Raw genomic sequence first — 24,932 nt, 5'->3', positions numbered from 1 at the left:
GTATGAAAGTAGCTGTGCTACACGGTTTTGGTTCTGTGCAGGTTCATGAGAAAGAGTTAAATAAAGGAAGCATGGGGATTGCAGGGGGAATGAGAGAAGATTATTTCCCCCATTGTTGCAACAGAAGTTGTTGGGTCTGCTTGTGAGGCTCTGGTAGGCCAATCTCTTAGGATATGAGCTCTTAGGTCTCTTAGGTATGGAGCTGCCATTCTGGAAAGCCCCTCTCTACCTCAATCTAGACCTTGGCTCACTTTTAGTTCAGCAGTAGGGAACATCTGGCCCATGGACCAAGAAACCATTTTGTCTGACTGTGTCAAGGCAGCCTTGAGGTCAAGTGCCTCTTCATGGGAGGAAGAATACCCTAAATAAGACTTCCTGTCCTGGGCAGCCCACTCCTATGGTCAGGCACTGGAAAGGCCTTATGATCATCCCACTTAGTCCTGACATCACACCTGGGGTTTGTTCTCTGAGCACACAGAAGCTGCACTAGAAAACTGTGGCTCTGAGTGTGCCAGAGTATCACCCAACCCAGCCAGGATGTGGCAGGCATCCCCAGGCCTACAGATACAGGCCTAAATAGCAGATTCACCACCTGTTAGGTTGTGGGAAACCTTAAGTAGATTAACAGGAATGTGGGAATGAAGAAGGGTTCCCCTCTCTGCTTGGGAGGCACAAGTTGATTAATAAGCACTCTCACCATGTCTGCCTTGATTGTCCCCATGCTGCTGCCAGCAGACCAGAAGGGTCCAAGTGTGACTACCGGTGGATGCTGCAGTGTAGGAACTGATGCTGGCACCAGTACAACCACCTATAACTCAGCAGGACTCAGCACCACTGAAGCTGAGTGGTCTCTTCTTGCCAAAAGATTCTTCTTGGGTCTGCCTTCTGTGATGGTCCCCACTCTGCTGATGTCATTCATGAATATGACTGACTGTCATTCTGGAGTGAAACAAGGAGGGTTGCTACATAGATGGATCAAATGGGTTGCCCAGTACTCCCTCACAGCTAGTTGGCTATGGTTTCCATGTTCCCACTAGGCTCTTTGTCCCTGCAAACCTGCCTTTCATAGGGGTAGCTTACCTCAAGGTCTCTACCACTCACACATAGGGAGGGCTATAGGGCCACTGAGAAGGTCTCAGAGTAATATTCTGACTGAAGTGGCTTGATCTGCTTGCCTCATGTCACTGTTGTTTCTCTCTGGGTGATGCACAAGCACCATCATGCTGAGGGGTGACACAAGTCTCCCAGACCAGGGCTGGCTGAGGCCTCATCTTCAGAACAGTGGGAGGCAACATGCCTTCCTGAGAGTCTCTGGTTAGGTGATCTAGCCAAGTCACCAGCACAAGAATGTCAGCACCTGCTTACCAGGGTTCCAAGTTCTGTTGTGTCCATTGTCAAGAAAGTGAGGTCACCTCTTGAGGACCCCTCAACTGAGACTCTTACTCAGAGAAGACCCCCCTAAGGCCATGTGGCCTGCTGAATACTCCCACACCCATGCCATCTGTACACCTGCAAATAGCTACACCAAAACCACCCACAACTCACCAGCACAGGCCTGGAGGAGCAAGCACCCCATGTGGGAGGAGACTTATCTGGAGTTTGGTCAGTGGAGTCAGGTCTGATGGTTTCTTTGTCCAGGCCTGTGTCCCTGGACAAATCCTTGTACCTCTGGCACTTAGCCTCCCCTCTGCTACTTGGGACTGCTCTCAGGTGTTTAGACTATGAAACACTTGTGTGACCTTTGAACCCTGAGGGCTTGTATCTCTCACAGATTATTCTCAACCCAGAAAGGGGGGGACTCAAAGAAGCACTCAGTGAAAGAATATTGCATGCTGGCCCAACCCTGCAGGGTTTATGTGTCATCCAGGGAAAGCCACTTCCCCTCATGGTACCTCCTTTCACCACAGGAATGCTGAGATTTGCATAGATTTATGAGTGGTCTCTGGGGGCAGGGAATGCTATATGGCTCTCACCACATTCAGAATCAGCTCAGGGCCTCTCCTGGGACTCTGAGATTGGAAATGCCAAACAGAACCCCCACGCAATCATCCCTCTTGGCAGCTAAGTCCTGTGCTATCCTCCCCTCCATGTGGACAGGACTCAGGGTTTGAATCCTAAGAAATGAAACTGATAAAAGTGATGAAATGGCACTGCCCAAACTGTAAGGCCATCTCTGTGGCTGTTGCACTCTCTTCCCTCTTTCTCTTTCTCCCTCTCTACCCTTGTTCTACAAACAGGCAGGGATATTATCAGCTTCTTACGGAGAGGCCCCAGTGAAAGGAAATAGAGTCTCAGTAAAGTTCAAAAGGCACTGAGGTGCTCAGCATGGTCTGCAGCTTGCCAGCAACAGGGCAGTGAGTGAGCTCAGAGGCAGTCAAACCCTATTGAACCACAGCTGATAGTGTGGGCATAGCCTCCTGGGGGATTAGAATGACTCTCCTGACAGATATGGGTCTGGATCATGGTCTGCAGGTTCTTTGGCATCAGAAATATTTGGCCAGCAGCAACAGGAGAGGTCTAGCCTTTGGGGTCAGCCCTGCACTGCTCCTCCATGCCCAAGCCCTCTGAAACCATGTGACCCCTTCCCCTCCCTGGCCATACTCATCTCTGCCCCAGTCTGCAGCACTCAGCCCTCCCTTACACACAGCTCCAGGGCTGATCCTGTACTTCTAGGTGCATCATCAATGTCACCATAGGGACACCCTTGCCTCCACCTGGTGACCCTCAGCTTTACCTTCAGCCCTGGCCTCAATTTCCTTCTAGGACTTTCTCTTCTTTTTCCGGACTTGCTGTGGAGCTTGTTTTCCCATCTCCAAAATGAGCAGGTCCCCATTGACCATTTCAGAGATGTGCCCAAGCCCAGCAGGGTTCTGACCAGGGCATGTCTGGGGCACAGGTGCTGACTGTAAAGATTAGAGACCCTGGGACAGTGCCCCCTGCAGATGCTGATGCTAAGGGTGGTAGATCGTGCTGGCTGAGGGTAGCAACACACAACCTGACCCTTGGTGCTCTTCCTTGAGCCCTGGGGCACTGCTTCCCTCTTGTGGCCAATGCCAGCCTGGCAGCTGCAGACAGGAATTCCAGAAACCACATCACATCAGGTTTGTGGGTCCCATGATAGTGTGTCTCCCATTGGCCACTTTGGTGGTAGGGTTAAGCTTCACCAAGGGAACTTTGTTGTGTCCCTAAAGAGGACTGGTTACAGTCCCCTTGTCATTGGCTAATCTGGGCCAGAAGCCCTACCCTAAAACCCTGTGACCATAATGATCAAGGCATTGGGGGAAATACTGGCCATGTGACTTCCCAAGACACCATCAGAGGCAAGGACCACTGAGGACCATGCTTGTTATGGTCAAATCAAGCCAGAGATATTTGCGGATCAACACATGAAGGGCTCCATTCACTTTTTTCTTTCCCCAGTCACATGAAATGTCATCTTGTGCATGGGCTCCATGTGTTAGCCAGGATGTGCTGCAGGACACCAAGTCATTTTCAGTCACCTGCTGCCATGAGAAAGAGTCATCGACAGAGGTGTTGCCATGGGTCATGGCCCCTACACCTGCCTGCTGAGTCAGGGAAAGACATCAGTGACTTTGACAGAATCAAGCCCCAGCTGCCTCTGTAGGAAGATGCAGAGGTCCTCATCAGCCAGTTCTGCATAGCTCAGCATGCATTCCCCAAACTGTGTTTTCAACAGTGGCCTCACAGGACAATGAGACTGAGAATATTTAGTATGTTTAAGGGTATTTGTTTTTGTAATGAGTAATATGGCTGAAAAACTTTATATATAGTTCTACTGTGTTGCTCCTGTTTTTCTTTTTTAAAATATTTACTTATGTGTATTAAAAAGAGAGATGTGTGTATTTTAGAGAGAGAGAGAGAATCCACCCACTGTTTCAGTCCTCAAGTGGTCATAACAGCTAGGTCGGGGCCAGGTTGAAGCCAGGAACCTGAACTTAATCCTGGTCTACCACATGGATAAAAGGGTTCCAAGAACTTGAACCATTAACTGCTGCTTCTCATGATCCCATGACACAAGGTCATCCAGTAGCGTCTTTTTTTTAAATTTATTTATTCGGACAGGTAGAGTTATAGACAGTGAGAGAGAGAGACAGAGAGAAAGGTCTTCCTTCCATTGGTTCACTCCCCAAATGGCTGCATGGCCAGAGCCGTGATGATACGAAGCCAGGAGCCAGGTGCTTTTTCCTGGTCTCCCATGCAGGTGCAGAGGCCCAAATTCCCAGGCCATAGCAGAGAGCTGGACTGGAAGAGGAGAAACTGGGACTGGAACCCAGTGCCCATATGGGATGCTGGTGTCACAGGCAGGGGATTAACCAAGTGAGCCACAGCGCCAGCCCCCCAGTGGAATCTTTACTTTCTGGACAGGTAGACCACTGCCATCTGAAGAGATCTGTACATTGAAGCATAGGCCTGCTGGAGTTTGTTACTTGCTCACCTCTGCATCCCCACCAATGGGTACAGGGACATATGAAGGTCCCCTTGTGCTGTGGTAGGACAGGGTGAGGTGGGGTCAGGCATGTTTGGAGGCTGGGGAAGAGCAGGAGGCAACAGTTCAGCATGGGAACAAGGCCTCACACCACAGAGCTATGGAACATTCATACATACATTTCTAAAAAAGTTTGATGTCTAGCTAGTTGAATCTGAAAATGTGAATGACACCCATGTACACAGCTGGGGGTGTGTGTTTTCCATCTCATATACCCAGAGCTCTGTTTAATCATTTCAGGCTGTTTCAGTTGGTCCTCACTCTCGAGTTAATCTCCAACTTCCCAATTTGACCTTATGAGATATTCTTTCACTTATCTACTCTTTCTTCATTACATTACATTTAATGTATACACACAAATATTAATATTACATACATATACATGTATATATTCAAGCAGCTTCACTCATACAACCTACCAAATGTTTGAGGAAGACAGAATACTAATTCTATACAAACTGGTTAAGAAAATGGAAAGAAGTAATTCCCAGTTCATTTTGGGAAGTCAACATTGCCCTGAATTTAAGACCAATAAGACCCTGCAAACAAAGAACCTGGTGTACACTAAGGTCTTCTTATGTTATTTCCAAAACTTAACACCCTCATAATACTTTGATATAGATATTACTTTAAAAAGTGAACAACAAGGAAAGTGAGGCTCAGTGTGACTCATGTGTCCAAAGTCACACATTTATTGAAGTGAGATAAAGCTCATTTGACCCAAAAAAGCCCAAACCTGCTCCTTCACACTAACTTTCCAACATGTTTCCCATCAACTGACTGTAGATTTTTTTAAAATAAAGATCTAGGATATTTCATACTTCAGAGAAGGTTTGTGAATCATCTTTTAAAGATATATTTATTTGAAAGCCAGAATTAGAGAGAAAGAGAAGAGAGAGGAGAGAGGAGAAAGGAAAGGAGTGGAGAGGAGGGGAGGGGAGGGAGACTCTTCCCTCCACACATTCACTCCCCAAGTGGCCAGAACAGTTGGAACTAGGCCACTCCCAAGCCAGGTTCTTCCAGGTCTTCCCAGTGGGTGAAAGGGAGAAGTCCTTGGGCCATACTTGGCTCATCTTCTACTTCATTCTCAGGTGCACTAGCAGGGAGCTGATCAGAAGTATGGCAGCTGAGACTTCAACTGGCACGCATATGGGATGCCAGCACCGAGGCAGTGGCTTTACCCAATACAGTGCAATGCCAGCCTTTATGAGAACATTCTAAGGACTTCATTAATGCATCTGATTCTTAAGGTCATAGCAAACACGATAATCACTACAGCACAATTCTCATCAATTCTCATGTTAATGTGATATTAATACAAAAAGAACAGATTCAATGAGTTCATAGATACACTTCTATGAATATAATGGTATCCTCCTTTATATGAAAAATCTATATAGTTTAGAGTACTCATGTTTTTGGTTCACAAATCCATGATATTTTGCTATATCAATGAATTCTTTTCTTTCTAGAATATGGTACTAAGAGTCACATGTATTCTCATTGCTGGGATTATTATATAGATAACCAATCAATATTTGCATATAATTATTCTGTTAATGTTTGTTGATTATTAAAGGTAAAACTTTGACTAATAAGGACAAAATTCTCTCTGAAATAAAATGTTAGCTCACCACTGTGTGATGATTTTAATGGTTTTTATCATGCACTCCATGAGAAATTTCTAGCATAAATGTGTCTGTTATTCCTTTTTTCTTTTCCAAAATGTTTACCAGTTGCTACACACATTTTTGAGCAATCGATGCCAGTGTAAGTTACTACAAAAATTACTGCTCAGTTAATTGGGGGCACCCCAACCGGGACTAGAACCCGGTGTGGGGGCTCTGCAGGTAGAGGATTAGCCTATTGAACCGTGCACCAACTTTTTTTAAATCTTAAGATTTATTTATTTAATTACAAAAGTTACACACAAGAGAGGCAGAGAGAGAGACAAAGAGAGAGGTCTTCCATCTCTGGTGAGGCACAGCAGCTTCTGGGCAAGTGCAGGTCCCTGCAGAGGCCTCGTCTACCATTTCAAGGGGGGGGGGGTGCTCATTCATTTGTTCACTCATTCATTCATTCTTCAAGGGAATTCTTTCCCTGGACACAGGCCCCCATTTCTGTGGCCTGGGGAAACCGTGGCCTAGGCCGCACCCTGGGTGGTCCTCTGCACGATGGGGCGGCCCTGCAGTAGGGGCTGCTGCAGTTGGCCTTGGGGGTGGTAGAGGAGAGTTGAGCAGGCCTCACGAATCAGTCTGGTGACATCTGGAGCCGGTGTGGTGGTCCCGGCTGCAGGGGTGTGGTTGGTACTGGCGGCATGCACGGGACAGCCCCACGGGACACTCTGGTCCAGCAACCGCAAGGCGACAAGTGCCATGGAGACACGGATGAGGCTGGGGCAGAGACTGAGGAGCGTCAGCAAAGACTTGGGGATGAGGTGGGAGCTGGGGACGCTGGCGTGCAAGTGCCCCAAGGAGGGAGCACGCTAGCGGCCGGGGTGACCCACAGCCTTAGAAGGTACAGAGGGGATGAGGCCACAGGCCATGGGGAGAGGACAGGCTCAGAAATGGGAATTCTGGGAGGTCTCAGAGCAGCGGAGTGGAGCAGCCTCCCTGGAGCCGCTGTGTTGGAGATAGATGGGGTTAGGAAGGGAAGGGGCAGAGGCTTGGCATGGCCTCCTAGAAAGGAGGTGGTAGCACAGGTGGGCCTCCAGAAGTGGCCGGGTTCTGCAGGAGACCCTTCTGGCAGACCGCCTCCCAAGAGCCAGGAGGAGAGAGGCGGCGAGGAGGGCCTGGAGTCCCAGGCTGCCACCTTCAGACAGAAGAACGGGTTTGAGTCAGGGCTGAAGCGGGCACAGGAAACTGGGGTGGGGTTGGAGTTGGGCATGGGAAGTCTGAGGTGTCATAGTCCATGTGACACAGCCTGGCAGGTGAGTTTGCAGTCCTCTCTGTGCCGCCCTGGGAGTGGAGACGGCTCCCAGGGGGAGACTTGTGGGAATGCGAGGGCACAGGCCCACAGGGCAGTGGGCTCCATGTGGGGGAGGGGTCTCAGCATTCTTCATTGCGTGGGGTGGTCCCGCAACCCTGCAGTGTTGAGAAGGACACTTGGCCTCACCCCAGAGGCCGGCAGCACCTGCCCTCCAGTTGATAGACAGCCAGGGTTCCCCTGGGAGTTTGGAGTCACTGGTGCGCTGGCTGGAAGCTGAGGGCTCCCACTCCAGATTGCTTGTGTTTTCCTCGGAGCCAGTGAGGTCAGTGGCGGGGTTGCCCGCTTAGAGCAGGAGAGGACAGGGTGCTGGCATCTGGGGAGAAGAGAGACTGCCAGAGCTGGGGGTGTGTGCAGTGGGACCAGCTGGGCTGCCTTGGGGGCCAGCATAGGCTGGGGAAGGGCCTGTGAAAATGGGGGCGGGACAGTTGCACAGGGCCCATAACAGCAGGGGCCACACACCTGGTGGTATCCAGGGATTGGAGTTCCAAGAAGGGGTGAGCTAGGAGGCAGGGTGATGGTGGCTAGGGGGACTGGCTGGAGGCCATGGCCCTGCAGAGGCTGTGGTCAGACTGAAGGGTTAGGGCGAAGCTGGGCTGCAGCCCATGTGGAGGCACAGGTGGGTGAGGTCTTTAGGGAGCTGTGGGCGGCAGAGGACCAGGCCTGGCTGTATGGGCAAGGAGCACAGTCCTGCCAGCAGTGCTCAGGCTGCTCAGTCCAGGGACATGGCCAGCATCGCGAGGGTGACCCGTTGTCCCAGTATGTCGGGCGGTTTCCATTTTGACACTAGCAGCCTCTTTTCCTGGGCAACCCTGGGCTGCTGGGGGCGCACATCACACGGGAGGCCCCCCCGCAGGGTGGGTGGCCCAGGGAGGCAGCCAGTGTGGCCTTTGGCTGAGTGTAGCACCAGCCGCTGACCCAGAATCCCTCTGCCAGGTGTGATGGTCAGCTCCCACGGGGCATGGTGCCTGCCTCCAACACGGAGGGGGCCAGGGAGAAGCCGGGCCCCGCAGCCCCCGCAGCCCCCGCAGCCCAATATGAGTGTGGGGAGTGCAGCGCATCTTTTGGCTGGTCCTGGAGGCTGCTGTACCACCAGTGCACTCACAGGGGCGAGATGCCATACAAGTGCACAGACCTCCCCAAGGCATTCAAGGGCTCCTCAGTGCTGCTGTACCACCAGCCTGGCCTTCAAGTGGTCGTCCCACTACCAGTACCACAGGCGGCTGCACTCGGGCGAGTGCTCCTACGCGGGCGGGGAGTGGGGCAAGGCCTTCCACAACAAGTCATGCCTGTGGCGCCACCGCCACGTGCAAGCTCCCCCACCCATGCCTGTGTCTGCGGCAAGAGCTTTGTCCAGACCTCTGACCTGCGGCAGCACCATTGCGTGCACACGGGCGAGCGCCCCTTCCGCTGCCCGCTCTGCTAGAAGACCTTCCCGCACTCCTCCAACCTGCTGCTGCACCAGCGTACACACTGGGCGGAGCGCCCCTTCGCCTGCCGGCTGTGCGGCCGTGGCTATGTCTTGGCCGCCTACCTACAGGGGCACATGTGGACGCACACCCCAGCCGGCGCTGCCCGCACCGCAGCCTCCGTGGCTGGCCAGCACCTGCCCCGCTGGCCGCCGGCCCGGCCACGCTGGCCACGCAGGACTTGCAGGTGCTCTCGCACCTCCAGGCCATGCTCTCCCTTGAGGTGGCTGGGGGCGCGGCCCCAGCCCCCAACTGCTAGACGTTTCTCCTAGTGCAGACCGCCCAGGGCCTGCAGCTGATCCCCAGCAGCCTGCAGCCTCCCACACTCCCGGCCCCGCCCGCACTCCCCAAGCTCATCCTGCTGCCCTCCGCTGGCACTGGAGCCGAGCATGGCCGCGGGAGGTAGTGTGAGCGGCCAGTGGGGAAAGCCTGTCAGGGGTCGGGAGTCCTGTGGCTGCCAGGCCCAGGGGGTCTGGGGAGCGTTGCGGGCGCCGGTGCGGAAGGGCAGAGCCTGATTGTTCTGCAGAACATAGGGGGCGGGGCCGCAGGGCCGCAGGAAGTGAGTGGGGTTCAGCTGCAGCCGGCCCAGGAAGTGACAATGGTGCAGCTGCAGCCCGTGGGGCCAGCTCTCGGGTTCCAGCGGGGCAGCCGTGACCACCGAGGCCCCCAACCTGCTGGTGGTGCAGCGTGGAGACGCGGAGGAGCTGCTCACGCGCCCGGGCCTTGGGGAGGCGGGGGACGCGGAGGCCGGCACGAGGGTGGTGCGGGACGTCCTCTTTGAGATGCTGCAGACGGTAGGGGGGCTGCAGAGCGTGCTGCTGCTCAGCGGGGCGGACGAGGAGCAGACCCCGCTGTGCGTGCAGGAGGTCGAGATCCCTGCTCCCTGCCCGCCCAGGCAGAAGCTTCTCACCATCCGCAGCGCCCCTGCCAGCGAGCTGTTGGAGAGCGGCGGCGCGGGGGAGGCTCAGCCACGCTGCAGCTCGCCGCCGCCGCCGCCGCCGCCGCCGGCGGCGCCCCGTGGCTGTCCCCGCCGGGCTCCCCGCAGGGCTCCCCGCCGGGCTCCCCGCCGCTCCCCGGCCCAGATGGTACAAGTGGTCCCGGAGGAGCTGGGCCCCTAGTCATAACCCCGCAGGCCCTGCCCTCCATCCGGATCCTGCAGACCCTGCCCTCCGTCCAGCTGGTGCACACGTGTTGAGGCCCCACGGGTGTCCGCGCTCGCCTCACGCAGACCCCGCCTGCAGACTGCAGGGCCTGCCGGCCAGCTTGGTTAATAAAGACCACGGATCTCTAAAAAGAGAGAGAGAGAGAGAGAGAGAGAGAGAGAGAGAGAGAGAGAGAGAGAGAGAGAGAGAGAGAAATATTTGAATGCCATTTCCAACTTGTTGATCGAATTTTTGACCATTTTTCAGAATTTTTGTTTGTAATGGTAAGAAATAAAATACTATGCACTTATATATCTGTGGAATCATTTAACGCATATTTACCAACTGGTATTTATCTTCAAAGTTGAAATCGTCATACCCACACAAATAAAATTGGCATAAAGTACAATTTTCAAGATATTTTGATATCCAGTTTTTTAAATAATAACAGTAATATTTTGTGCTCTGAATTGAATAGCTCTGGAAAAAGAGAAGTCCATTGTTTGAAATGCAAACTCTACACCGAATATTTTTGAGGTAAATTAGTTTTATAACAGTTTTTGGAAAATAGAATGCTATAATATCACTTTTAAAAAGCTATGAGTACTTATTAAAATTACCATTGGAAATTGACTTTTTAAATTCCATATAAAATTATTCGAAAACTCATTTGGGAAGTGTGTTTTTATATATGTCGCAGGATACACATTAGGCAGTACTAACTGTAAGTGTTAATTCTTTAAACAACACTGGGGTGATGGAAATAAGTAAATTATTTCTTTCTCCTGTAATTTTTTACTCCTGTCTTTTGTAATCTCCTACATATTAACAAAACTGTACTTTATGTTTGTAATCAGTATCCATAACTTCTTAAGTGAAAAATCATTCAGTTAATTGTTGATGTAAGTTGTATATGGACAAAATGCACATGAAACTAAAAGTCACTAAAGGATTAAGCTGAATTGGCTCAGTTTATAAATATATTTTTATTTGACTGTTGTCAGTCATAAATAATCATCTTCAAAGATCAAAACTGGACAAATTTGCTGTCATTCATTATGGGATGTTCATAAAAAAAGTTCCAAGTTGTTAGTGAAAAAAGATAGAGGAATACAGAAATACCTTTTGTGGAGCATGTTTTGAAATCCTAACCATCATTTATAAAAGATAATTTAAGTAGAGTTTTTTTATTTTTATTTTTATTTTTATTTGGCAGATAGAGTTAGACTGAGAGAGAGAGAGAGAGAGAGAAACAGAGAGAAAGGTCTTTCTTCCCTTGGTTCACCCCCACAAATAGCTGCCACAGCTGGCACTGCTTCAATCCAAAGCCAGGAGCCAGGTGCTTCCTCCTGATCTCCTGTGTGGGTGCAGGGCCATAGCACTTGGCCCATCCTCCACTGCCTTCCAGGGCCACAGCACAGAGCTGGATTGCAAAAGGAGCAACCAGGACTAGAACCCAGTGCCCATATGGGATGCCAGCACCACAGGAAGAGGATTAGCCAAGTGAGCCATCGTGCTGGCCCCTAGGTAGAATTTTTAAAACTTGAATTTCAACTCCAAAAGTTTAAGACATTCCTGAATAGCTGCCCACCTTGCTTGTCACTTGTGTTCTCTCCATTAAACCATTCCCCATCTAATCGCCTGGGCACTCTCCCTCAGATTCTGTCCCATCTGTTCTGATGGGTGCTCTACCTCATTAAACCTTGCTACCTTGCTTACAATAAAAAAAAAAAGCACTTGTTTTATTACTTGAAAGGCAAATGTAAAGAGGGATGAAAGAGGAAATGAGGAAGGGAGGGAGAAAGGCAAAGAGGTACAGGGATAGAGGGTGGGGAAAAATAGATCTTCTATCCACTGTTTCACTCCCAAAATGACTACAATGAATGGGACCAGGTGAGGCCTAAGCCAGGGGCTTCACACCCAAACCAGGGCTTTCATATGGGTGTCAGGATCCCAAGCAATTTGTCCATCTTCCAGTGCTTTCTCAGGTGAATTAGCAGGGAAGTGGATCAAAAGTGGAAAACCCAGAACTCAAACCAGTGTTGATATGAGATGCCAGTGTCACTGGTGGCAGCTTAACTTGCAATACTGCAATGGTGGCCCCTTAATTAAACTATTGATTTAAACTTTTTTATTAATCATTCTATAGAAAGGATAAAATTATATCTCTGGTATCTAGAGTAATCCATACTTTAAAATTATTATTAAATGAAAAAGTGAACAAGAAGTGTACATCCAAAAATGGGAGAAAACTTATTGCATATCTCAGTTTAAATTATTGTTAATTATTTAAATAAATTACATTAACCAATTAATATAATTTAACATATTAAAATATTTCATTTGTGAAATGTGAAACTGTTACCGATTTTATAATTTGAAAACACACTTTGCCACTCAATGAATATTCACTTGTTCATCTAGTGTTTTATTTGTTGAGCTGCATTAGTTTTCAGGGAGGTACAGTGATATTGTCTCTCCTGAACCTTGTCCTGATGCTCATTCCCACAAACAAGCAAAAAGAAAAACATGAGTCCCTATCACAACATAGTACTTTTGTCCTTCATAATTTTCTCTGTTCATATGTGAAGGCAATAACATTAAACAATAAACAGGAGTTTAGCAAAGAATTATAGTATTTTCTGAAAAACATGAATGTCTGCATTCTGTAGAAGATAATTTTTTTTCAAAAGGGTTTTGAGGCTTAAAAAGAGCAAGGAAATATGAGAAAATGACCAATTCTAGACAGCTGTCAAGTTACTTATAAACTGGAGCATATTTTTGTGTTTTAACATATCTGAAGCTAATATAGGCACTAAAATGTCTGTAAGTATAGAACATACATTAAAGCAAATATATATTATAAAAATTTTAAATTTATGTTTGATAATCTGAATTATGTATATACATGAATAAGTAATTACATAATATCAAGAATCAAGAGTGATAATTGGTAGTCAGATTTCTCACCTAGTATAGGACCATACTATAAAATTAATCATGATATCAATATTGTTTAATCTATAATGAAAGAAAAGAGGATGGAGGAAGGGAGGGATGATGTAGAGGAAAAAAGACAGTTCAGGCATACACATTCCTGTACCATGCTGATAGGAATTTAGAAATCACTCTGGAAAGATATATTATCTTTTTAAAAATTATTTATTTATTTGAAAGTCAGAGAGAGAGAGAAAGGTCCATCTGCTGGTCCACTCCCCAGTTGGCTGCAACAGCTGGAGCTGCGCTGATCCAAAGCCAGTAGCCAAGAGCCAGGAGCCAGGAGCCTCCTCTGGGTCTCCCATGTGAGTGCAGGGCCCCAAGTACTTGGGCCATCTTCCACTGCTTTCCCAGACCTCAGCAGAGAGCTGGATCAGAAGTGGAGCAGCCGGGAAAGATACATTACTAACATGTTAGCAGTCATTAGAACTGAACTTTGAGTCTTTTTTTATCTCCTATTAAATGGATCTAAGTTAAATAGAAGCATTGGCATTAGATTTTTTTTAAATACCACACAGGCACCCCCTCCTTCACAAACGCACATACTACAATTCAATGACTTTCAGAAAGTCTTCCTCCCTTCCTTCCTCCCTCCCTCCCTCCCTCCCTCCCTCCCTCCCTCCCTCCCTCCCTCCCTTCCTTCCTTCTTTTCTTTCTTTCTTTCTCTCTCTCTCTCTTTCTCTCTCTCTTTCTTTCTTTCTTTCTTTCTTTCTTTCTTTCTTTCTTTCTTTCTTTCTTTCTTCCCTTCTTTCTTTCAAGGCAGAATTACATAGAGGCAGAAAGAGAGAGACAGAGAGAGAGAGAGAGAGAGAGGTTTCCCATCTGCTGATTTTCTCTCCAGATGGCTGTACAGCTGGAGTGAGGCCTATCTGAGCTAGGAGCCAGGAGCTTCTTCAGGTCTCTCATGCAGGTACAGCAGCCCAAGGACTTAGACCATCCTCTACTGTTCTCCCAGGCCAAAGAAGAGAACTGGATCAGAAGAGGAGCAGCCTGGACTCGAACCAGTGCCCATAAGGGATGCTGGCACATGGCTCTACCCACTACGCCACAGCTCTGGCCCCTGCATTAGATATAAAAATTAATATAAAAATTAATTAATTAATTAGTTAATTAATTAATGTAAAAAATTAATTAAACCAACATGTTATGAAGAACATCAAAGTTTTTTATTGAATTGGTAATATTATTATTTAATTAATCCTTGACATTTAATCTGCTTCTAAATTTTTAAGGCCTCATCTCTTTATCACCACAGTCTGTGCCTGGCATGCTGTCGGCCCCAGCCCCAGGGGGTTATGATAGGGAGGCTCTGGGAAGTCAGTGGTGGCTACATCAGTGGAAGCTGTAGGCTGTGGGAGCTGTAGGAATAGCAGCATTGGTCCCCATGGACACATGTTCTTGTGGAGGAATCATCTTGAACCTGGCCACCTACTGTGTGGGGTCCTCTAGGGGCTCCTTCTGCTTATTCTGGTACAGGCTGTGTCTGTCCTCCATTGCTTCTCCTGCTGTTTTGCCCCTGACTGGGTGTATGACCCGGGACCTGAGTTGGCCTCTCTGTTGGCCTGGAGTCCTTGCTGCTGGGAGCTGGGTTGAGATTGTGAAGTTGGCCTGCAGCTTGGGCTACAGGCTAAGAATGCACAAGACATGGTTGGTCTTTAATAGTCAACACCATTTTCCAAGAAACTCCTCCCAGAAGGTTCCAGAGAGACAAGGCAGTGGCATTCACCCTGACTGTGTTCTTACATCTTGTGAGAGCAAGACTGGAAGCCCATGTGGAGGAAGGCAGAGTGTAGCTGCAGAGGCTGGTCATGCTGACACAGGAGAGTGCTGTTTATCCCACGCAGTGTGTAGTGAGAGGATCATCTGGGAGTTCCCCAGTAACGATGCCAACGATACTACATACCTGCTCTGAGGTGCCAAAGTATCTGGAACTGGTGCTCACAGCCCCAAGGACAGAGCCCACACAGTCCAGTTTGTGGAGAGGCTCTTCTGACAGGGGGCCTCCAAATTGGTGTTCCTGCCCACAATGCTCATACTCAGTGGTCAGGGTCACAGAGGGACCACAGACTGCAGAGAACATGAGCCAACTGTCAGGGGCTCCTGTTGCCTTGCTGATGCACTGAAGGTAGAATCCCACACCAATGTACTGGAACACCAGTGCCTGCTTGCATGCCCAGGCCTTGAACTTGTTATTGGCCTTGCTGATTAACACTCCAACAAACACACATTGATAGAAGTTGGCCCTTACATCAGCAGTGGCATCATGGAGTGCTGGCTGCAGCTGGCCTGGAAGTTCAGGTTATGCAGTATGAACCTCAGGGACATTTTGTGGCAGGGCCACACTTGAGAGCCATGGCCATTCACTTGCTACAGCAGGTCTCTCAGCTGCTCCCCACCAGCACCATCATGTTGGTTCAGGTCAGGCACAGCAGTGTTCCTTCACTCACAGCCTGCAAGCCTGCCTCCATGAAAGGGCAGCACTGTGTTAGGGTTCCAAGTGGGTGACATCATGCTGCTCTACTCCCTACCCTATGGAGCCAGTGCATCAGCATCCAGGCATCTGCAGAATGGGGCTGTAACAGGTGTGCCATTTCATTGAGCTTCACATGGCAGCATTTGAGAACCATAGTCCTAGCAGAGCCATTGTTGGTAACTACAGATTGGGGCTCCAGCACCACTTGGGTCAGTTGAATGGATTGTATCCAGAAGCCACAAGGCCTTCGAGCACTCAAAGGCCTCCCTCACAGATCACCTCTGCAGCAGCTGTTGAAGGTTGGTCTCCAGGCCCCAGTTTCCACACCTTTTTGATTCAGCCATTTCCGCATCTTGCTCTGACAAGTCCACAACCACCTTCTTGAGGTTCTTCCTAGCTGGTACCTTGATTTGGAGTTCTTTGGCCTTGAGATGATGCAAGCAAACTTGTGATCACAGCTCACATCAGGTCCCCATGAAACTCTTTTACACGGTGATAGACAACCTTATTGGAGGTGAGAGAGGCTACTGTCACAGCCCCCTCAGTGTGTTGCTTACTTTTTCTCAGGTGGGCTCTCTTTCATGCAGTGCTTTTTGCCTTTCTCCATTGCTGCTGGATTCAGGGGTGCTTGAGTTTTCCCCTCCATAAACCGGGCTCTACAAAGACTTCTTGTGAAGCTTGGATAACTGAATTAGTCTCTGCACATTTCCCCTGCTTCTAGTATGTGATGTAATAAAGGGTGTATTTAAATACACTTGATGCAATAAAATTCAAAAATAATCACTCATGCAGGTGAAGTTTAAATATATATATAATAGTATGTCAAATAACCTTGTGAGAATAAAGCCTATTGTTTCAATAGGTCAACAGTTATATTATTTTAAAATTTATATGTTGAGAGACAAATAGAGAAGAACACAGAGAGCAACATCTGCTGATTCTCTTATGAAATGTCCATAATAATCAGAGCTGGACCACAACTAAACTGAGAGCTTAGAACTCAGTCCAGGTCTCCTACATGGTTGTAGAAACCTGGTTTTAGAGCCATCACTTGCCACTTTCCAACAGAATTCTTTAGCAGGAAGCTACATGTCAGAGTGGAGCTGGAACTCAAACTCATGTGTTAATTGCTAGAATAAGTGCTTACTCTGAAAATATTATTTGTAGCATTTTTATACATTTTGTCTAACTACATCTTAGAAATGTGGAAGCAATGAATACTCCCAATCATTTATATGAATGTTTTCATTATCACCAGGAAAGGTTATTCCTGCTTTATTGTTTCTTTGTTAATTCCTTGTATGGTTGTATCACATAGTTTCTTAATTTTATGTGGCAAAGTAGTTTCCATATAATTTCTTTATTTATTTTTATTTTTAAAAAGATCTGTATGTCCAAAAATATCGGCACAAGATTTTTCTTGTGGAATCAAAGTAAAAATTGTTAGTATTTCATCAATTATATTTTGTCCCAAAGGAAGAGAGACAGAGAGAAAAAAAAATCAATGGATACAAATAGAAAGAGAGGTAGATATCGCCCAGAAACATGCTGACTCCTCAAGTGCCTACTATAGTCCAGATGAGGATTGGCCCAGATGAGAAGTCAATCCAGGTACCCTAGTTGAGTCATCACTTGCTGCTGCTCAGAGGGTGCCTTAGCAGGAAACTGAAGTCAGGGGCTAGAGTGAGAATTAAACTCAACCTTCCACCATGGAATGCAGGCACATCAACTGCTAGGACAAGTGACCACTTTTTAATTTTTAACTTGTCTATTTACTCAAATGGAACATCCTTTTAAAAATATTTCAGAGGGGCCAGCACTGTGGCATAGTGGGCTAAGGCACCTCCTGTAATATTGGCATCCCATATGGATGCCAGTTGATGTCCTGGCTGCTCCTCTTATAATGCAGCTCTTTGCTATGGCCTGGGAAGGCAGTAGAAGATGGCCCAAATGATTGGGTCCCTGTACCCATATAGGAGACCCTATGGGAGCTCTTGGCTCCCTTATCACATCTCTTATCACATGTCTGGCCAATATACACTTTTAGTGAGTGAGCAAATGGATGACAGACTTTTCATTTCTCCCTCACCCTACCTTACAAATAAAAATAATAAAATCTGTAAAAATGATTTTAGAATAATATTTTAAAATATTGTAATTATATTTATTTATGAGACATGGTAGAATAAGGGAACATGAGGTTAGTTTTTCCATCTTAAAAATTAAAATAGGCCAGCGCTGCAGCTCAATAGGCTAATCCTCTGCCTGCAGCACCAGCACACAGTGTTCTAGTCCCAGTCGGGGCACCGGATTCTGTCTCCGTTGCCCCTCTTCCAGTCCAGCTCTCTGCTGTGGCCCAGGAGTGTAGTGGAGGATGGCCCAAGCCCTTGGGCCCTGTACCCGCATAGGAGACCAGGAGAAGCACCTGGCTCCTGGCTTCAGATCAACGCGGTGTGCTGCAGTGGCCATTGGAGGGTGAACCAATGATAAAGGAAGACCTTTCACTCTGTCTCTCTCTCTCCCACTGTCCACTCTGCCTATCAAAAAAGAATTAAAATTACTTCAGCAATAACTGTATATATTTATAAGGTATAATGTTATAATTCAGCAAAGGTAACCGTGTGCACTGGTAAAATCAGAGATATAAACATTTTTTCACATTTCCCTTGTTTAGGATTGCAGTCTATGATAACTTCTCTTTTTGCTCAGAGAATATCTAATAGTTTATTATGAACTATTGTCACCCCACTCTGTTAGGTAACACTAGGAACATGTTCCTTCAACTTGTGATTTGGTGCCCATTATTCAATTTCCTTCTAATTTTCCACACATACTTAGCATTCTACAGTCATCATTATTATGTGTCAGATTGATTTTTTTTTTATATTCTACACCTGTAAGAGAAAATGCAGTATTTGTCTTTCTGTGTGTTTCAACTATTTAATTAATACCGTGTTTTCCAAGTCCCTCCATTTTGCTGAAAATGATAGAATTTTATTCCATTTATGATCAAATAATATTCCATTGTGAATATATACTATATTTTCCTTATGCATTCATCTGGTGATAGACATTTTTGTTTATTCCATATCTTGCTATTGTGAACAGTGCTACAATACACATGAGAGTTCAGTTATTTTTCCAATAGAATTATTTCACATCTTTTGAGTATCCACCTAGCTGATTCTTTTTATTAAAAAAATAATAAGCAATTAAACAATAGAATCAGCCGGTGCCAGAGCTTACTGGGCTACTCCTCCACCTGCAGCGCTGGCACCCCGGGTTCTAGTCCCGGTTGGAGAGCCAGTTCTCTCCCGGTTGATCCTCTTCCAATCCAGCTCTCTGCTGTGGCCCTGGAATGCAGTAGAGGATGGCCCAAGTGCTTGGGCCTCGCACCCACATGGGAGACCAGGAGGAAGCACCTGGTTTCTGGCTTCAGATGAGCACAGTGCACCGGCCGTGGTGGCCATTTTGGGGGTGAACCAATGGAAGGAAGACCTTTCTCTCTGTCTCTCTCTTTCTCAATATCTAACTCTGCCTTTCAAAAAATAAATATATAAATAAAATTTAAAAATAAATACAGGCCGGCACCGCAGCTCAATAGGCTAATCCTCCGCCTAGCAGCGCCGGCACACTGGGTTCTAGTCCCGGTCGGGGCACCGATCCTGTCCTGGTTGCCCCTCTTCCAGGCCAGCTCTCTGCTGTGGCCAGGGAGTGCAGTGGAGGATGGCCCAAGTGCTTGGGCCCTGCACCCGCATGGGAGACCAGGATAAACACCTGGCTCCTGCCATCGGATCAGCGCGGTGCGCCAGCCGCAGCGCGCTACCGAGGCGGCCATTGGAGGGTGAACCAACGGCAAAAGGAAGACCTTTCTCTCTGTCTCTGTCTCTCACTGTCCATTCTGCCTGTCAAAAAAATAAAAATAAATAAAATAAAAAAAGAAAAAAAATACATAAATACTAGAACCATGAGCTACCCATTTATTTTATTTGCTTTGCAGAAATGTTGAGTTTTACCTGCACATTCAAACATTGGAACGTTCATATTAAATTGCAGGTTTAACAATGGGGTTTTAGTATGAATATTATGATTCAGTGAGTTAAGTGGTTACTTGAGGCTTCCACATCCTGTATCAGATTGCTTGGTTTGGAATCCCACCTCTAATTCTGATCCAGATTCCTGCTAGTGTACACTCTTGGAGGCAGCAAAGATGGTCAAGTACTTGAGTCACTGCCATGCAGCTGAGAGACTCGGATGGAATTCTTTGTTCCTGGCATTGGCCAGGCTGGGCCCAGACTATTATAGACATTTGTGGAGAGAACTGGTGGATAGAAGTTTTTTCCTCCATGCCTCAACTTTTGTATCTGCAACTGCCTTTCAAATAAATACATCTTTTTTTAATGATTTATTTTATTTATTTGAAATACAGAGTTACAGAGAGAGGTAGAGACAGAGAGAGAGAGAGGTCTTCCATGTGCTGGTTCACTCCTCAAATGGCCACAACAACTGGAGCTGCACTGATCTGAAGCCAGGATCCAGGAGCTTCCTCCAGGTCTCCCAAGTGGGTGCAGGGCCCCAAGCACTCTGGCCATCTTCTACTGTTTTCTCAGGCCACAACAGAGCATTGGATTGGAAGAGGAGCAGCCGGGACTAGAACCGGCACCCATATGGGATGCCAACACTGCAGGCCAGGGCTTTAACCTGCTGCACCACAGCACCAGCCCCTAAACAAATACATATTTCAAAATAAGGGGTCTGGCCATGCTGGATCCATAATCCCTGGGGATGACTATTGACTGTAGCTAGATAGCTGCTATTTCTTTTAGATTGTAAGCATTTGCTAATTCACCATACTCATTAGTGTATTCTAATAGGTCCTCTTCCGTCCTCCATGCTGTTTGCCTCAGCACAGTTATCACTGAGTAGGAATTCTGTCAAGTAACAAATTGTCATGGATAGTCACAGAGAAGACTTATCAGGACTAATGGCTTCTTGATTCCTTAGGAAACTATGTTATTGCCATTCTCAGGAAGAAATGGGTTCTAATACATGTTGAGCTCAAGGGATGATTATTCCCAGAGGGCCAATATTTTTGGTGTATATGTGGGGGATCAGGGCTGTGAGGGAATGTTGGGCCTGCAAAAAGCTTGGTAATGAAAATGTATCTTAGCATTTTGAAAATCTTAAATTCAGTGGCTTAGAAGAAACTGCTTTGTATAATATGCTTGATGTTAAATATATGATTTTTGTAATGAATTAAGGGTAGATAATTGATAGTCTACCTCATGATAAGATCTCATTAATGGGGAGTTGAGGATTAATTGGAGAGGGAGAAACAACTCAAACTGCTGGAAAAGGCTGAACAGAGCTCAGAATATGAGGCAGAAAACAGTCCTCAATTTGGGTAGGTCAAAGATGTTTTGAAAATGCACGATCATGGCCGGTGCTGCAGCTCACTAGGTTAATCCTCCACCTGCGGCACCAGGACTCCAGGTTCTAGTCCCAGTTGGGGTGCTGGTTCTGTCCTGGTTGCTCCTCTTCCAGTCCAGCTCTCTACTATGTCTCTGGAAGGCAGTGGAGGATGGCCCAAGTGCTTGGGCCCTGCACATGCATGGGAGATGGGGAGGAAGCACCTGCACTTGCCGTAGTGGCCATCTGGGGGGTGAACCAACAGAAAGAAGAATTTTTTCTCTGTCTCTCTCTCACTAACTCTGCCTGTCAAAAAAATAAAAATAATAAAACTAAATAAAATGCACAACCAGGTGTTCCATTGCCTTGTGGAAAAAAGCTTTGTTCCTCAGGTGAACTACCACCTACTCTCCAGCCTCAGCCTCTATAGCATGCCTGCCCTACCCCACAGTGTCTAAGTACAGCTCCAGAGATCTTTGCCCAACACTGCTTCCTTAGGAAAGGATGGAGGAATTGGGTTGTCACTGGAAGAGGCCAGGTATAGCTTGCCCTTGGGTTGATCCACTACCTATTTCTAGTCCAGCTCTGATTGATAGTCATCATCTTTAGTGTTAGCCATGGCCATGTCTCAGGCTTGCACACTGTTACTGTTACATGGCTGCTTCACTACCACCCACTCAGAACATATTCCACTCATCCTGTCATTAGCTGGAGGCTCCATTCATGCTCAGGATTGGGCTCTGCCTCCCACTGACTTGAGTAGGGAGCTATGATACACATTTCTAACATCCCCATGGGACAGGCCCTAGAGTTAATTTCATAAAAAAATGATTCTGCAACTTTGGGCTTTAGGATTCCTTCATTTTATTTAAACCCACTGCAAGTACAAATGAGCTTCTTTAAGTGAATTGTTTCATGTATATTTTGTAAATATTAGATCTGAAAAAGTTAAATACAAGCATTCACATTTTTGCATTTCAATAGCCATTATAGAAACACGATTAACCAACTGAGTTAATGATGTGGTATCCACAAACCTTACATAGGTTTCAAAATGATTAACCTAAATTGTGATCACACAATTCCTAGAGTTCAAGTTACACTTGGGGGGGAAACATATTACCATGGTTAAGTGTTCTTTGCATATTTATTATAATTCTCTTGAAAATGCCTGGTAGAGTTTTAAACAGGCATGACATTTCACAACACCATCAATATATGTTAAAGATTTCTATGATAAAACTTATAAAACATTAAAGAATGAAGTAGAAGAAGACACAAATAATGGAAAAAATCTTCCATATTCATGACTTGGAAGAATTAATATCATTGAAATGCACATTCTTCCAAAACCAATTTACAGAGTCAGTGAGATACCATTCAAAATACCAAAGGCATTCTTCTCAGATCTAGAAAAAAATGATGCTGATGTTCATATGGAAACACAGGAGACTCAAAATAGTGAAACCAATCATATACAACAAAAGCAAAGCCAGAGGCATTGCAATACCAGATTTCAATACATACTACAGGGTGGTTATAATCAAAACAGCCTGAAACTGGTACAAAAATAAATGGATAGACCAATAGAACACAACAGAAATGTCAGAAATTAATACAAACATCTATAACCAACTTATATTTGATCAAGAAGCTAAGGCTAATCCCTGGAGCAAGGACAGTCTATTCAATAAATGGTGCTGGGAAAACTAGATTTCGACATGCAGAAATATGAAGTAAAACCCCTACATTACCTCTTACATAATAATGCACTCAACACAGATTAAAGATCTAAATCTATATCCCTACACCATCAAATTGTTAGAGAACATTGGAGAAACCCTGCAGTATATTGGCAGAGGCAAAGACTTCTTGAAAAAACCCCAGAGGCACAGGCAGTCAAAGCCAAAATTAACAATAGGGATTACATCAAATTGAGAAGTTTCTGTATTTTAAAAGAAACAGTCAAGAAAGTGAAGAGGCAACCGATAGAATGGGGAAAATATTTGCAAATTATGCAACTGATAAAGGATTAATAACCATAATCTACAAAGAGATCCAGAAACTCCACAGTAACGAAATAAACAACCCAGTTAAGAGATGGGCCAAGGACTTGAACAGATATTTTTCAAAACAGGAAATCCAGGGTCTGGCGCCATGGCTCACTTGATTAATCCTCCACCTGTGGTGCCGGCATTCCATATGGGCATCGGGTTCTAGTCCCAGTTGCTCCTCTTCCAGTCCAGCTCTCTGCTGTGGCCTGGGAGGGCAGTGCAGGATGGCCTAAGTACTTGGACCCTGCACCTGCATGAGAGACCAGGAGAAAGCACCTGGCTCCTGGCTTCAGTGCAGTGCAGTGCACCAGCTGTAATGACCATTTGGGGGGTGAACCAAGGGAAGGAAGACCTTTCTCTCTCTCTCTCTCTCTCTCTCTCTCTCTCTCTCTCTCTCTCTCTCTCTCTGTCAAAAAAGAGATTTAATTATTTATTTGCAAGGCAGAGTTACACAGAAAGGGAGAGAGAGAGAGAGAGAGAGAGAGAGAGAGAGAGAGAGAGAGAGAGAGAGAGAAATCTTCCATCCACTGATTCACTCCCCAGTTGGCTGCAACGGACAGAGCTGTGCTGATCCAAAACCAGGAACTTCTTCCAGTTCTCCCACATAAGTGCAGAGGCAAAAGGCCTTGGGCCATTTCTGCTGCTTTCCCAGGCCATAGCAGCAGAGAGCTGGGTTGGAATGGGAGCAGCCAAGACTAGAACTGGTGCCCTTATGGGATACCAGCACTTCAGTCCAGGGCATTAACCCACTGTGAAACAGCACTGGCTCCTAAAAATTTTTATATAATATCTGCAAAGCTATATCTACACAGTCTATCACTGTACTTAATTAATAATAGTTCATAAGAAATATTGGAAGTAAAATATTACTTCAAAATAATGTAAAAATCTAATCTATTTTAGTTCTAGAACTCTCCATTTACCAATTGCACCTTATGTGTTCTGCTTAATGCAACATCCTTAATCAATCATATTGTCTTCATCAAAATAATAAACCATAGGATATTTTTCATCTCTCTTCCCTTCTCTTACTACCTGTGGAATGAATAATTTTATAGGTGTTTTCAATTGCCTTCTAGAATAGTGACTATAAGGCATAAATTGGAAATTATTGATCCATCTAAAGACTGATTTCTCTTATTTCTTCATGAGTTTGGGAGATACAAAAAGCAGGACATTTAAAACCAAATACACGGGATATTTAAAATCAAATACCTAAATGTATCTCCTTAATGCAGGAAGATGTGAAAAGAAAAAGAAAAGCAATTACAAGTAATTTACACAGCTCATGGAGAATATTTCAGTTTTGTCATTGGGAAGATTCATAAAATAATGATCAGATGCTAGTTTTTTCTTATCTTTGATTTTTTCTTTTTAAAATTTATTTGAAAGGCAGAGTTACAGAGGGATATGGAAGAGACACAGATCTTCCATCCACTGGTGCATTCCCAAAGTGGCTCTAATGGCCAGGGATGTACCAGGCCAAAGCCAGGAGACTAGGGCTTTTTCTGGATCAGCTACCTTGTGTCCAAGCAGTTGGTCCATCTTCTGTTATTTTCCCAAGTGCATTAGCAGGGAGCTGTACTAGAAGTGGGTCACTTAGGTCTTGAATTGGCACCCATAAGTGATGATGGCATTGACTTGGCTGTTTAATCCTTTTCACTACAACTCTGACTCTTTCTGTATTTTTCTTTAATATAAATTCATTCTATAGTAGGTACTGACAATTTTTACTCTAAATATTCTGGATATATTTCCACAATCCAGGTGTGTTTTATCCTTGTTTTCCACTCTAGTATCTTACACATCTTACCCCATGTATCCATTTGCCCTCATTCAGAATTTATACCAACATATTCTCAATGAAAATATGACCATTAGCCATTATTTAAAACC

General features: G+C 46.1%; 1 pseudogene; it reads left to right on the top strand.

Moving 5' to 3' along the window:
* The first annotated feature begins 8,453 nt into the window (after window positions 1-8,453).
* On the top strand, window positions 8,454-10,156 carry LOC133754121 (zinc finger protein 628-like; annotated as a pseudogene).
* The last annotated feature ends 14,776 nt before the right edge of the window (window positions 10,157-24,932 follow it).

Source organism: Lepus europaeus, chromosome Y, assembly GCF_033115175.1.
Source record: "Lepus europaeus isolate LE1 chromosome Y, mLepTim1.pri, whole genome shotgun sequence".
NCBI classification, from domain to species: Eukaryota; Metazoa; Chordata; class Mammalia; order Lagomorpha; family Leporidae; genus Lepus; species Lepus europaeus.
The sequence above is the reverse complement of the archived record's forward strand: the minus strand, read 5'-3'. Positions and strand labels throughout refer to the sequence as shown.